Raw genomic sequence first — 13,978 nt, forward strand, 5'->3', positions numbered from 1 at the left:
CCGTTGTTTTTGGTATCTGTCCCCAGTGGCTAAGGTTGGTTCAGTGGGTTGTGTAGGCTTCCTGGTGGAGGGAACTAGTGCCTGAGTTCTGGTGGATGAGGCTGGATCTTGTCTTTCTGGTGGGCACGTCCACGTCTGGTGGTGTATTTTGGTGTGTCTGTGGCCTTATTATGATTTTAGGCAGCCTCTCTGCTAATGGATGGGGTTGTGTTCCTGTCTAGCTAGTTGTTTGGCATAGGGTGTCCAGCACTGTAGCTTGCTGGTCGTTGAGTGAAGCTGGGTCTTGATGTTGAGATGGAGATCTCTGGGAGATTTTTGCCGTTTGGTATTACGTGGAGCTGGGAGGTCTCTTGTGGACCAGTGTTCTGAAGTTGGCTCTCCCACCTCAGAGGCACGGCCCTGATGCCTGGCTGGAGCACCAAGAGCCTTTCGTCCACACGGCTCAGAGTAAAAGGGAGAAAAAATAGAAAGAAAGAAAGAAAGAGGCTATAATATAGTGAAGTAAAATAAAGCTATTGTAAAGCAAAGCTATACAGACAAAATCTCACCCAGAAGCATATACATATACACTCACAAAAAAAAGGAAAAGGACAAAAATTAATATCTCCTGCTCCCAGAGTCCACCTCCTGAATTTGGGATGATTCGTTGTCTATTCAGGTATTCAACAGATGCAGGCACATCAGGTTGTTTGTGGAGCTTTAATCCGCTGCTTCTGAGGCTGCTGGGAGAGATTTCCCCTTCTCTTCCCTGTTCGCACAGCTCCTGGGGTTCAGCTTTGGATTTGGACCCGCCTCTGCGTGTAGGTCGCCTGAGGGCGTCTGTTCCCCGCCCAGACAGAACGGGGTTAAAGGAGCAGCTGCTTCAGGGGCTCTGGCTCACCCAGGCCGCGGAGAGGGAGGGGTACAGAGGAGGCGGAGCGAGCCTGCGGCGTCAGAGGCTGCCGTGACGTTGCACCAGCCTGAGGCGCGCGTGCGTTCTCCCGGGGATGTTGTCCCCGGATCCCGGGACCCTGGCAGTGGCGGGCCGCACAGGCTCCCGGGAGGGGCGGTGTGGAGAGTGACCTGTGCTCACACACAGGCTTTTTGGAGGCGGCAGCAGCAGCCCCAGTGTCTCATGCCCGTCTCTGGGGTCCGCGCTGATAGCCGCGGCTCGCGCCCTTCTCTGGAGTTCGTTTAGGCGGCGCTCTGAATCCCCTCTCCTTGCCCGCCGTGAAACAAAGAGGCAAGAAAAAGTCTCTTGCCTCTTCAGCAGCTGCAGACTTTTTCCCGGACTCCCTCCCGGCTAGCTGTGGTGCGCTAACCCCTTCAGGCTGTGTTCACGCCGCCAGCCCCAGTCCTCTCCCTGCGATCCGACCGAAGCCGAGCCTCAGCTCCCAGCTCCGCCCGCCCCGGCGGGTGAGCAGACAAGCCTCTCGGGCTGGTGAGCGCTGCTCGGCGCCGAGCCTCTGTGCGGGAGTCTCTCCGTTTTTCCCTCTGCGCCCCTGTTGCTGTGGGATCCGCGCTGATAGCTGCGGCTCGCGCCCTTCTCTGGAGTTCGTTTAGGCGGCGCTCTGAATCCCCTCTCCTTGCGCACCAGGAAACACAGAGGGAAGAAAAAGTCTCTTGCCTCTTCGGCAGCTGCAGACTTTTTCCCGGACTCCCTCCCGGCTAGCACCGAAGCCAGAGCCTCAGCTCCCAGCTCTGCCCGCCCCGGCGGGGGAGCAGACAAGCCTCTCGGGCTGGTGAGTGCTGCTCGCCGCCGAGTCTTTGTGAGGGAATCTCTCCGCTTTGCCCTCCGCACCTCTGTGGCTGCGCTCTCCTCCGTGGCTCCGAAGCTTCCCCCCTCTGCCACCCGCAGTCTCTGTCCGCGAAGGGGCTTCCTAGTGCGTGGAAACCTTTCCTCCTTCACAGCTCCCTCCCACTGGTGCAGGTGCCGTCCCTATTCTTTTGTCTCTGTTATTTCTTTTTTCTTTTGCCCTACCCAAGTACATGGGGAGTTTCTTGCCTTTTGGGAGGTCTGACGTTTTCTGCCAGTGTTCAGTGGGTGTTCTGTAGGAGCAGTTCCACGTGTAGATGTATTTCTACTGTATCTGTGGGAAGGAAGGTGATCTCCGCGTCTTCGTCTTCCGCCATCTTCTCTCCTCCCTAGCCTATGTTTTATCAAACTTTGATTTTGTCTGTGGTTATATATATTAATCATTTTCCCACAAGATGATAAAAAGTTATATCCTAAGTCATGATACATTAAAGGTTAAAAGAATAAATTTTAGAGTAAGATAAACCTGGATTTGAATTGTGAATTGTGGCTCTGCCATTTGGAAGTTTGTTCAGTGATCATATAAATTCTGGAGACAGAATTTATTCCACATACCTTTTATTTTACTTGAGTCTTTAGAGAATTATAAAAAATTGGTGAACACTATTAGGACAAAGTTAGAAAGTAGCCTAGAACCTATAAAGTTTGAGGAATTTGGTCTCTAAATGTAAAGCAGCAAACATTCTAAATATCTTTGGGGAACCGAACTCCCATGAATCCTTCTCACCAAATTCATATATACTAAATACGTCGTACTTTTTGTCCAGCTACTTCTAATTTAGATTTTTGCATGTTGCCACTATAACTTTGTTTTGTTTGTGTATAATTAGCACTGTATTAGATATTGTTTAAAATGGTAAACAAATTAGATGTGGTCTTTTCCCTAATGGGCTTATAGTATAATAGTTAAAAATAAACATTAAAAAAAGGAAAAGCACTGGCTGACAAATATAAGTGTGGCTAACCTATATTAGCCAACCAAAACTGTTGTTTGTCTTTTCCCTGCTGTCAGTTGGAAAGATGAAAGAACCAAGGAGGACCTTTATGAGTACAAAATATTCAAATCCATCTGAAAATCTGACGCAAAGGATTCTGATCAACCATATTCCAGAAGGGAACTCATGATTGAAAAGCTCACCCAAAGGTCTGAAAAAACCACTGTTCTTTCTACAGTTCAGTGCTCATTTAAGTAAATGCTATGGTATAGATCCATTCAACTTACGTAGAATCAGTCTAATCAGTTTTGATGCATAGGTGCTGTGAACCTGCATTTTGGTGAGACTTACCAATGATTCAGTTAAACAAGCAAGGTCTTCATGGGTATTAGGGAAAATGGTGGGAAAGAGATTAGAGACCAAATAATTTCTCTGTTAGAAAAGTTTGGGAAATTGATCACTCCTTAAATTCAGTTTGGAAGTTTAATGTCAAGGTGGTATCAAAGGAAAATTATACTGGACAAAGTTAAACAGCCAAGGAAGCCTTTACTCAAGACTACTGCAATAGGGTGGCAGGGCCAGAGCTCAGTCTGAACACAACTCCACTGAAATAAGGTCAGGATAGATTCTAAGAGATGGGGTGGGGGGATCATGGGCCATCTATGTTTGCTAATTGGCCTTACCCAGTGGAAAAGTAAACACTCTCATATCTGCATAATAAGAAGTCGTGTTACAACATGGGGAAAGGTGCCCACATGAGTTAAGCTCCTACTCTTCCAGAAACTGGGAGAAGGAAGCTTAATGATTACATTTCAAAAGGATGGCCCCCAGGTACTTGAGAAAGACAGTCCTGGGTTGTAAAACAGACAAGAGGATTTTGCAACGATTTATATTTCAAAAGGGTAGAGACAGAATTTGCAATTACAGATTTTCTAAAGTAAATGCTCTAAGAAAAAGGAGGTCAGGGGCCTAGAGGCAGAAAGAAGCCTGTCTAAAGTTTGGATAAGCTGAGGGAAACATTAAGGCCCTCTTGTTTAGTAGGCAATGATAGACAGAACTTTTAATAGCAAAAGAATCTCCCTCTGAAGGGATCCTACAAGGAGACTATCTTAAAACCTATAGCAATTTTGTGAAGTCAGAGATTTTGTGATTATGGTTTAGAACTTAATTAGGTCACCTTTGAAGAGTTCTAAATTATCAGAACTTTAAACTTCATTATCTCATCTCAAAGATTAGTTTTTTTTCCCTCACAAACAAAAAAAAGGGACATTCAAAATGACTTTCACTTCAATGAAAGGAATTCTAAAAAATATGTCCTACTTAAAAAACCTATGTGAACATATGAATTTAAAATATTATTTTATCATGTCACAGTTCATCATATTTCAAAAAGGACTTTTTGTTTTATCCAATAATCTAACAGGGAATTTGCTAAATAAGGAAAATATATACTACGCAATTTAGGTATCAAAACTGAGCTCTACAAGACCCTTTGCAAACACTTCCAAAAAGGTACCAACAGAAATGATTCTTATCCTTAGGTGTACAATAAAACCACATTTGGAGCTTTTAGAAAACACAAATGCTAGCCTGACCTCATAGACCTTCAGTATGAAAATTTCTAAAAATGAGGTCTATTGTTTTAAAAAATGCTTTTTATGTATGCTCTGCAGACTAGCATCTCCTGGGAGCTACTGAGAAACGCAGAATCTTGGGTTTTGCAACATCTGCTGAATTGGAGTCTGTGTTTTGACAAAAACTTGGTTGTTGATATGCACATGAAGCCTGAGAAGCACTGTTTTATAGGAGACTTTGCTGCATAGCCAGGGTGAGAGCCACTCACCAGGTTAAGAAGAAATAGCCTCCGGCACTGTCAAAGCAGCTTCTCTACAAATAGGGATCCTAAGCGTTCAGCTTTTCTTTCTATGTAAGACACATCTTTGGAGAAAAATTTTAGCACAGGATTTTGGACCTATAAAAACACCAAAGGGAAAATACAGAGAAAGATGGTAGGATAGTCACATTAATATCTGGCAACTTAATTTAAAATTTCAAGAACCTTAAATAAGGATTTCTTTGCAGAGAGGGAGATGAAGGGAACAATCCACCAGACTGGGAATTGGACTCTCCAATGACTCACTGATTAACTTTGGCCTGGGGCAAGCTACTTGTTCAATTTCTCCAAGTGTACACTCAGATGATAAGGGCTATTATTGCTTCTTTTAACAGCTACTTAAAAGCAAATTAGGGAACCTTAAAGTGACTTCTGCTCCTCTGGGGAGAAAAACTTTATTAAATTAATAGTAGATAGAAATAACATTTATTAGTTCACCATGTTTTTCCTCAGGCTAACAAGAACACTTTGTGTTTAGTCTCTTTCCCTGTTTATATGCACCTGTGTCTGTGGATGTGTATAAATATTTATGAAATTTAGAAATCTTGGAATGTAAAGTAAAAAAAGATAAAATTTTGCTCAATAATGATTATTTCAAAATTATTGCTATGTTTATTTTTCTGAGATCTATTTTAAAACATCCCAATTGAAATGTTATATTATTTGTCTGACTGTGTATTTATAGCAGGTCAGTAGAAGCAATTGTCAAAGAAAGTATCAAAAAATTTTAAAATTCAAAGAACAAAAATTTCCCTCTGTTTTTTACTGAGAGATGTAGGGAGCTGCAAAGAGTGATGTTCCTAATCTTAGGGTGAAAAAAAAAGCCAAACAAATACCAAATTCATAATCTTTCTTGAGTCCATTGGAGTGCTAACATTGTACAGCAACAAACTGGCCCCAGATCCAAGGAGAAACAGGCAGGAAGAGAAAAGATTGGAGCACTAGCTTGGACAAAACATAGTCAGACACTCCACAGTAGGAGTTCAGCTAGAGTACTTGACACACTGAATGGTGTGCTGGTGAGAGAGGTGAACATCTGGGGGCTACAGATATAAGGGATATCCTCATCCTTTTCAGGTTTTTTTCCTACCAACTTCACTGGTGCTCACACACACACAAAATGGGAGAATTCTTAGAAAGTCTCCCTCATGGTACAGAACAGGAGGAGGGGGCAATAGCAGCTGAGATACTCATCCCATCTCCCTTACTGAACGAAGCTTAATCTGCTGAGAGGGCAACAAACACTGTCGCCATTAGGGCACTGGTGGAAATTCCCTGCAGGTGAGGGAAAACAAGAGGGAAAAAAAACCCTTCTGTCCCTTGTGGAAGGTCAGCAGAGATATAGTGTCTGTCTAAGACTGAGGCTTTATTCAAACATAGAATACTCCTACCCCAACCCCTACCAGGTCAACAGGCATAGAATAAAAACAATATCTCAAGGGCAGCAGGAGGGATGAACAGGCAGAGTACAGAGAATTTTTAAGGAAGTGAAAATACTCTGTATGATGGTATAATAATGGATATATGTCATTATATGCTTGTCCAAACCCATAGAATGTGCAACATCAAGAGTGAACCCTAAGGTGAACTCTGGACTTTGAGTGATTATGAGGTGTCAGTTTAGGTTTATCCTTGGTAACAAACATACCATTCCAGTAAGTGGTGTTGATAATGGGGGAGGCTAGGCATGCATATGTGAAATCTCCTGTATATTCCTCTCAGTTTCGCTGTGAGCTTAAAACTGTTCTCAAAAATAAAATCTCAAATTTAAAAAGGAGTTCTGCTAGAGACAGACCACCTCTGAGATGCAGTGCAAAGAAAAGACCTAAAACTAACAGGGGAACAGACACTGAGAACAAAAAAATAAAAATAAAAACAAAATAAAACAAAATAAAAACCTCTGAAAAACTAGCCCCTACTCTAAATGCAAAGTAATTATTTAGAGGAAATTGAAGCCTGTGGTGCACTAAGGTAACCATAGCAACAACAAAAAACCCAAACCCAGCCCAACTCTTAATTAGAGTCAATCAAATCTGTTCACTAAAGGCCTTGACGAAAGAAAGGTATGCCCATTTCCAGGTATAAAGCTACTTACCTCAGTCTTTACTATACTACACAAGAAGTAGAGCTTTCAACAACAAAAAACTAGGAAGCATATGAAAACATGAGCTAAAGCAACATCCTTCCAAGAGACAACACAATCATGACATAAAAGTTGGAACTATATAACAGGAAAGAAAATAACTGTGAATAATAGTTTAACAGTTTTCATGGAAAAGGTAGACAGCATACATGATTAAATGGCTAATTTCAGCAAAGAGATGGAAACTATAAGAAAGAATCCAATGGAAATGTTAGAAATGAACAGTACAGTAACAAAGAGGAAGAATTCCTTTGATGGCCTCATCAGTAGACTCAATGTAGTGGAAGAAAGAATTGGCGAACATCAAGATACATCAATAGGAATTATGCAAACTGACACACACACACACACACACTCACACACACACACACACACACAATTTGGGTTTCTACTGGTTACAGAATTTCATTTTATCTTTGTTACACTAAAGCCTGAATGGTTTTGACATCAGTCTTAGAGGCAAGTCCTTTGGCAAGAATCCATTGCTGACGGTTGACTTTCAGGGGCCTGCTTATCAAAATCATTGATCAGGAAGATTTAAAGCCAGTTCTAATGATTACTAATTAGCATGGCTATAGAAAATAATGGGGACTTGATTTATAATTTCTTAATTCTCTGTATGATTCTAATTACTGACTTGGCCTAAGATTAAATGAAAAGCCAACATACTTGCAGCTGTTAATAGATTTTTTTTTCCAAGTTTGGCATGGCTGGTCTTTATGTTAAGCTATACTTTTAACTGCCAAATATTTCAATGTTTATGAGATACCAAGATAAACCAAAATAGGCTCCCATTGTAATATCAGATTTTTATTTTTTATAACTATGGGACATATGTCCTGAGGTTATTCAGAAGACCAAAGCCTCTAATATTTTAATCAAATATTGTTTAGGATTCCTCTCTCCACTACTGTATATCACAGACTTAGGCAAAAACATTAATTTCTGTAGTATTATTCCAAATTTACAGAATAATTTCAACTGTAGACATTAAAAATTAAATTAAATGTGAGAAGAAACAGCAAGTGACATTTGATGCATTACTGTGGTGCAGCTTAGTGTGTGGGATTTTAATTTTGAAAATAGTGTAGGAGTGAGTTGTGGGAGAATGAAAATTATCTATTTCAGAAAGAACTAATCTCAAGATAGTGTCTATGTATGCGATTACTTTTGTCAGAAACGGTGTAATTGACAATAATTTGCTTGCTAATCTAATTAAACTATGAACAAATGGTGCAAGAAATTGTGAAGAACTCTGGGTAAAGCCTTGGGCTCTTCTTAATGGATGTTACTGAAGGTACTAAGCACATTTTTCTGAGTCATTATTTTATGCACGGGATAGTGAGAGAGAATCAAAAAATCATTTTTGCAGTAGTTCTGTGTTTAAACTCGCAAACAGCCAACTAGTGATTTAAAATAAAATAATGAAGTTTTTGAGGTGTGATCATAGGAAAAAAATAAAAACAGGAAGAGTTAGGTAGCTGGCAAACTAGCAATGAATCTTAAACTATGTCCTCACTGACCCCTGCTTTCTGACCCTCGGGACCCACAGGTGTTCTACCTGTCTCCAGCTGCAAACTCACACCAGTCTTCTCTCTGAGACCAAATGGGTCCTGCCATAGAAGAGTCCTGCCTCAGAAGAGTTCTGCCTCAGAAGCCAGTTGCCTTGGCATCAAGCCTCATTTTCCTTCTCGACATACTTAAAATGATCACATTTTTAAAACAAATCATCAATACATGCCTGGCAAGCAGGAGTGTCTTTGGGGAACTACAGGACAAGCTATTTTAAATCAAAGCCGTTTCAGAAAATCTTGGATTTTTGATCACTGTATTCATGATTTTTACTCAAATATATATAGATATGCCCCTTCCTTTCTAGCCTTTTTCACCCTTACTCCATCTGTCTGTATACTGTTTCTGCCATTCATTCATAATCTATTTATTTCATCAATCATTCAATAAATATATACTGAGGTCACACTATCCACCACAGTTCCAGGTGTATTTGTAGCTTGCCATATCCCTGACAAATGCCTCCATTTTATTTTCCCCAAGACTCTGCTAAATGCTTCTCTTTCTTGTGGCAGTTCCCATATGCTTTTATTAACATTTATTTCCATTTAATTATTTGCTGTCATCTAGATGTAAACTCCAAGAGAATGAATCTTACGTCTACCGTTTATTCTAGCTTGTGCCCAGCACAGCCCCTGGTATAATTTAGAGGTTTTCAATAAACATTTATAGAATATATTCTTCTGTAGCAAGACTTGTTTATATTTATCCTTGTTTCCCCAAGTTTTGGTTTCTAGGATTCTCGGTACATGGTTAATGGATAAAGAATTAATTAATTAATATATCCTAACCTCTTATTGTTTAACCAAAAATCCTTGGACTTTTTTGTAACCTTTATTTTGACCATCTGTTGAATTGCTGACACTTTGCTCCATACTTGCTCCATACTTGTTTCCGATACACTTGCCTGCCAGACCTGCAGGCACTCCCTACCTGAAAGTTGTATCTCTGATCATTGGTCCTTCTAGTTACTTGCAGTTCCTCTCCTAAAACTTCAGAGTTCCATAGCTAATGTTCCTGTTCTGCCTTATCTTACTGTCAGCCAAGTCTTGGCATGATAGCCTCTGTTCATCCTATGCTCAAACCTCCTGGCTCAGGAGAGATATCTTGTCCCGAATCTTGCTCTTGGACCCCGAGTTTAAGTGAGGCGACAAGATAACATTTCCTGACTTGAGATTTTGAGTTTGGTTATTTCTATATTCTGATTGTACTCAACATTTTCTCTAAAATCGCTTTATGTCATTTGTTTCGTTTGGGATATCTATCTTCCTCCTGAAAATAAAAAGTCTGTGGAGGCCAGGGACTGTGCTGTATCTTTATCTCCCTATTTTCTGTTACCTCACTGCCATCTTAGCATTTAGCTCAGTGCATTATTTGTGATAGTTGTACAATATATAGGTAAAATAAAAACCAAATAATAAAATATAGTAATGAAATCAAGTAATGAAATAGGGAAAAATTTGGAAGATGATAAAGTATTTCTTATATAACTTAACTACTCTCAAATATATATATTATTTACAAATCCACATTATTAGCCTCTGGCATATTGTTAAGCTTCGGATAGGAAATTAGTCCCATGTGAGTCTTCCAAAATATCTGGGTCTTTTAACTGACTACACCTTTAATTTGAAATTTTTTATTATAAATTTCAGGGCACAATTTCAGTCAGGATGAAATTATCTGGAGACCCTCAGCTATTATTGCTATCTAAAGATGTACAAAACTGATATATAATGTAGCCAATGCATAATATTATTTTACATTTGTAAGAATATTTATAGTTTAATAATCATCTCCCTGTACATTTCTCATTTAATCCCCATGATAGTACTGTGAAGTAAGATTATTATCTCTATTTTTGGGTATGAAGCTTGGAGATGTTATAGTGGCTTGCCCCAAAACAAAACTCAACTCTTTTGGTGTTATCTTTTGTACTTTTTCCAAAATAAAGATGTCATCTTCTGTTTTGAAGTTCAGTAGAATATGATTGGCTAACGCTTTGGGTTGTTTTTTAATTTAGAAGAACTCGTTATCTCTGGTAGGTGAAAGCATGATACTAATTTAGATTTGATTTGGATCTATTTGATTGTTGGTCTATTTTAATAATTAAAAAAATTACTTTCTACAGTAAGTTTCTGAATTATTTTAAACACTCAATGAATATTGTATAATGATAACAACCTATCAAAACCAAAGTAAGTATCAGAGCTGGAAAGATCGGAGAGTACCTCTAGACCCATTGTGGTTAATAACTTACAGACATTCTGTTCATTGAGACAAGATTTGCAAATGCAATTTACTTAGCATCTGATGCATTTCTCTACATGATGTTAGAAGTTATGGAACTATAAATAAATCTTAAACGCTGACTATACCAGATGCTCCAGGCCTGCCTCCTGGTCAAATTGTACTGGTCACAGAATATTCCCAACCATTTCTGCCAGCAGATGTTAATACCTCATGCATTTACTCACATTTGTATTAACCTAAGAGATGCCCCAAATAAAGGCATAGAAAAGGATGGGTAAAACTCATGAGGTGAATCTGTTTTATTTATAATGCATACAGTTAGCTTTCATATTGATTTTCCAATTATGAATTTTGATAGTATATTTGTATTCAAAACGTCATGTGCTTTTATGATTTGCTTATTATGTATGTTTGCATTTGTACCTTTAACTCTCAGTGTGTAAATTTATATTTATAAAGAAAAAAGTGGAAGAAAAGGAATAAAGTGATAGACATTTGGATTGCTCAGCAGTTTGTGAGGATATCGATACATACATCTACATTTAAAAAATGAAATATCACAAATACATCACTTAATATTTGCCAACTTCCTATTGCAGTTTGACTTTTAAAATACTGTTTAATCTACAAATATTTTTCTTGTTCATAAAAAGAGAATTGTGACTCACAATCTCACCAACACCTACATTTTAGGGGTTTGGCTAAATGAGGAAATATACAAGATGTATAGTGATTTTCTTGTTTGCTTTAGCAATCTTAGAATTTTACACGAAAGTTTTAACAAAAAGAGGCTTTGTAAAGAAAGAAGCTCAAATACTTTTATTTCTCCAGTGTGCACAGCTCATATGTAAATTTATACCTGAAAGTAAGTTTAGAGTGTTTTCTAGACCACATTTATTTTATGTTAGGAAATGAAGACCCCCAAATTTAAAAGATTTTATATGAATTTTCCAAATTCCCAGGTAATGGTAGTTGTAGAAGGTAAAAATTTGTACCTATTTTTCCTAATATCCTATCCTGAGTCCCTCCTGTTACACTGAAAAGACTCAAGCTTAATTTACTACATGTTAAATTAATCACTCTATGTCATATTAAAAATAATTGCACAACTGCTTCTACAACAAAGTCTACTCTTAAAATCAAGAGTATAAATTCTAACTTATTAAATGCTATTGAACAGCAAGTTATAGTGCCTATTATATTAATATTTCTATTATAGACATTCTATAACTTAAAATAAATAAAATTATATAGCAATAAATGGGGATGAATTTTCAATTAAGCAATCTGATCAATCAATCAATGAATCATTAAATATCTTTTCAAAATTACACTAGGTATGAAACACACAAGGTCCTAAATCCTTAAAGAAATTTATGATTTAGTTGGGGAGAAAGAATAGATTTATAAAAATTCATTAACTATGCAGAGCTGATAAGCGTCCAATGTATATAATTTGTGTTGGAGTTCATAAGATGTTGGGAAAACCTTGACAGACCTAACCTAGGAAGACTGGGGACTCTTAACTAGGACTTAAAGAGATAATAAGCATTAAAGAGGTAAGATGTGAAGATGGGTAGGCAAATGAATTGCGAGACAATGGAGAAAACTGAGCTGAATTCTTCAGTCTGAAGGATGTGTTTCGACATAAATAAAAATGAACATATCTGCATACCTTAAATTATTTTGTGTGGTGTTTCTTACATCATTCAAAGGCTAGTGTTCCCTTTTATTTGGAGGTGGGGAGGAAACTTATCTAGCTGTTATAACTTTAAATTGATTTCGATAAATAAAAGATGTATTAAAGAAATTGTCTGATGTTCTGAAGCCAAAGCAATATCAACTATTTGAAGCATCAGTTTTTTTTAATCACCTGTAAACTTCCTGCAGGATGAAAGAGAGCTTATAAATTCCAATAAATTCAAAATTTCAGGAAGTCTCGTACATGCATGTGGGAAAATCCACACTTGAGTGCAAGTGAGGAAGGTATTGATCAGTGACATGTCAAAAAGGCCTATGAGATAACAGTGTACTGTGGCTACCAACAGAATAAATTTGGTGTAAATATCATATTTGGGAAAATTAAAATCACTTATAACTTGTAGAAGAAACTTACACCATGTGATGCCCATATCTAGGCACAATCTTAAAATTTTATATTTAAATAAAGTATATTTACTTTGTTGAATTTAAGGACCAATAAGAATTTTTATCTGACTCCATTTCTCAGCATTGCCATATTGTTTATAAAGAAGGTTCTTTGATTTGAGAGATAATTTCATATTACTTTTCAATAAAAATTTTAAAAAATATAATGGAATGGAGATAAGACATCCAGGGGGATACCATGAAATATTTCTTTTCCTAGAAACATTACTAGATTCAGGAATAAATTCAGTTGCATTCCTTAAACTTAGGTATCTACCAACCCTTTTCAAAGGGAATTATAGAAACTAAACACACTAATGTGTGTGTGGGTGTCTGTCTATATGTGGGAGTAATTGGAAAGCATTTAAAAAAAACAGTTTGCATAAGTGATTTTTTTAAATGTAACACTTTCCAATTATTACTAAAAACTAGAAGCACATGAAAGAAAGGAAGTCTTCAGGAGTAAAGATCTAAAGACCAATTTTCTCTTATTAAAGAAAAAAATGAATCAACTTAAATTTTATAGAAAAATTTAATTGTATTTTAATTATTTTGCTCATTTACCAATCTTTAATAGACTAAAGAAAAATAATGGAATAGAATATGGATTTTTATGGCAATACAAGTTCTTTGTATGAAATATATGACTCATGTTCCACAGTTTTGAGAGCATGGTAAGTTTTGTAGTGTACATAACTACAGGGAAGTTTTTATCACTTGGAGGAAAAATTTATGATGACATGCTTTCAAGAAATAGACTATATTCAAAAGAAGAATTGAGAAGTAGGTTGTCATCAGGTGATGCACATAAAAAGTATAGCAAAGAGTGTTAAAGAGGCAAGAAGATGAAGAAAAAAATTATAATCTGTTGTGAGTCACAGTGATATCAGGTAAGTTAATGAGCCTGAATTGTAAGGAATTAGGAAGTAGAACTTAAAGAGGCATGAAAAATAAAGAAGTAATATTAATTGAGGGGGCAAAACTATTCTGCAAGAGAAAGAGAGGCATCAGGAAATCAAAATCCACTCCTGTTCTGCTTAATGCATGCGATCATATCACTCTAGTTTCTGTAAACAATCCGTAAATTTATTCAAGCAGCCAATACAACATTTTCCCTAAATGTAATCAATCAATTCTCTACTCAACTCTATTGCATAGTAGGCATGTAGACACAGCATTACCTAAACTATTATAAAGGCATTTGGACTTTTATTTGATCATGAAAATGGAGATACTTT

Source organism: Balaenoptera acutorostrata, chromosome 14 (assembly GCF_949987535.1).
Source record: "Balaenoptera acutorostrata chromosome 14, mBalAcu1.1, whole genome shotgun sequence".
Taxonomy (NCBI): domain Eukaryota; kingdom Metazoa; phylum Chordata; class Mammalia; order Artiodactyla; family Balaenopteridae; genus Balaenoptera; species Balaenoptera acutorostrata.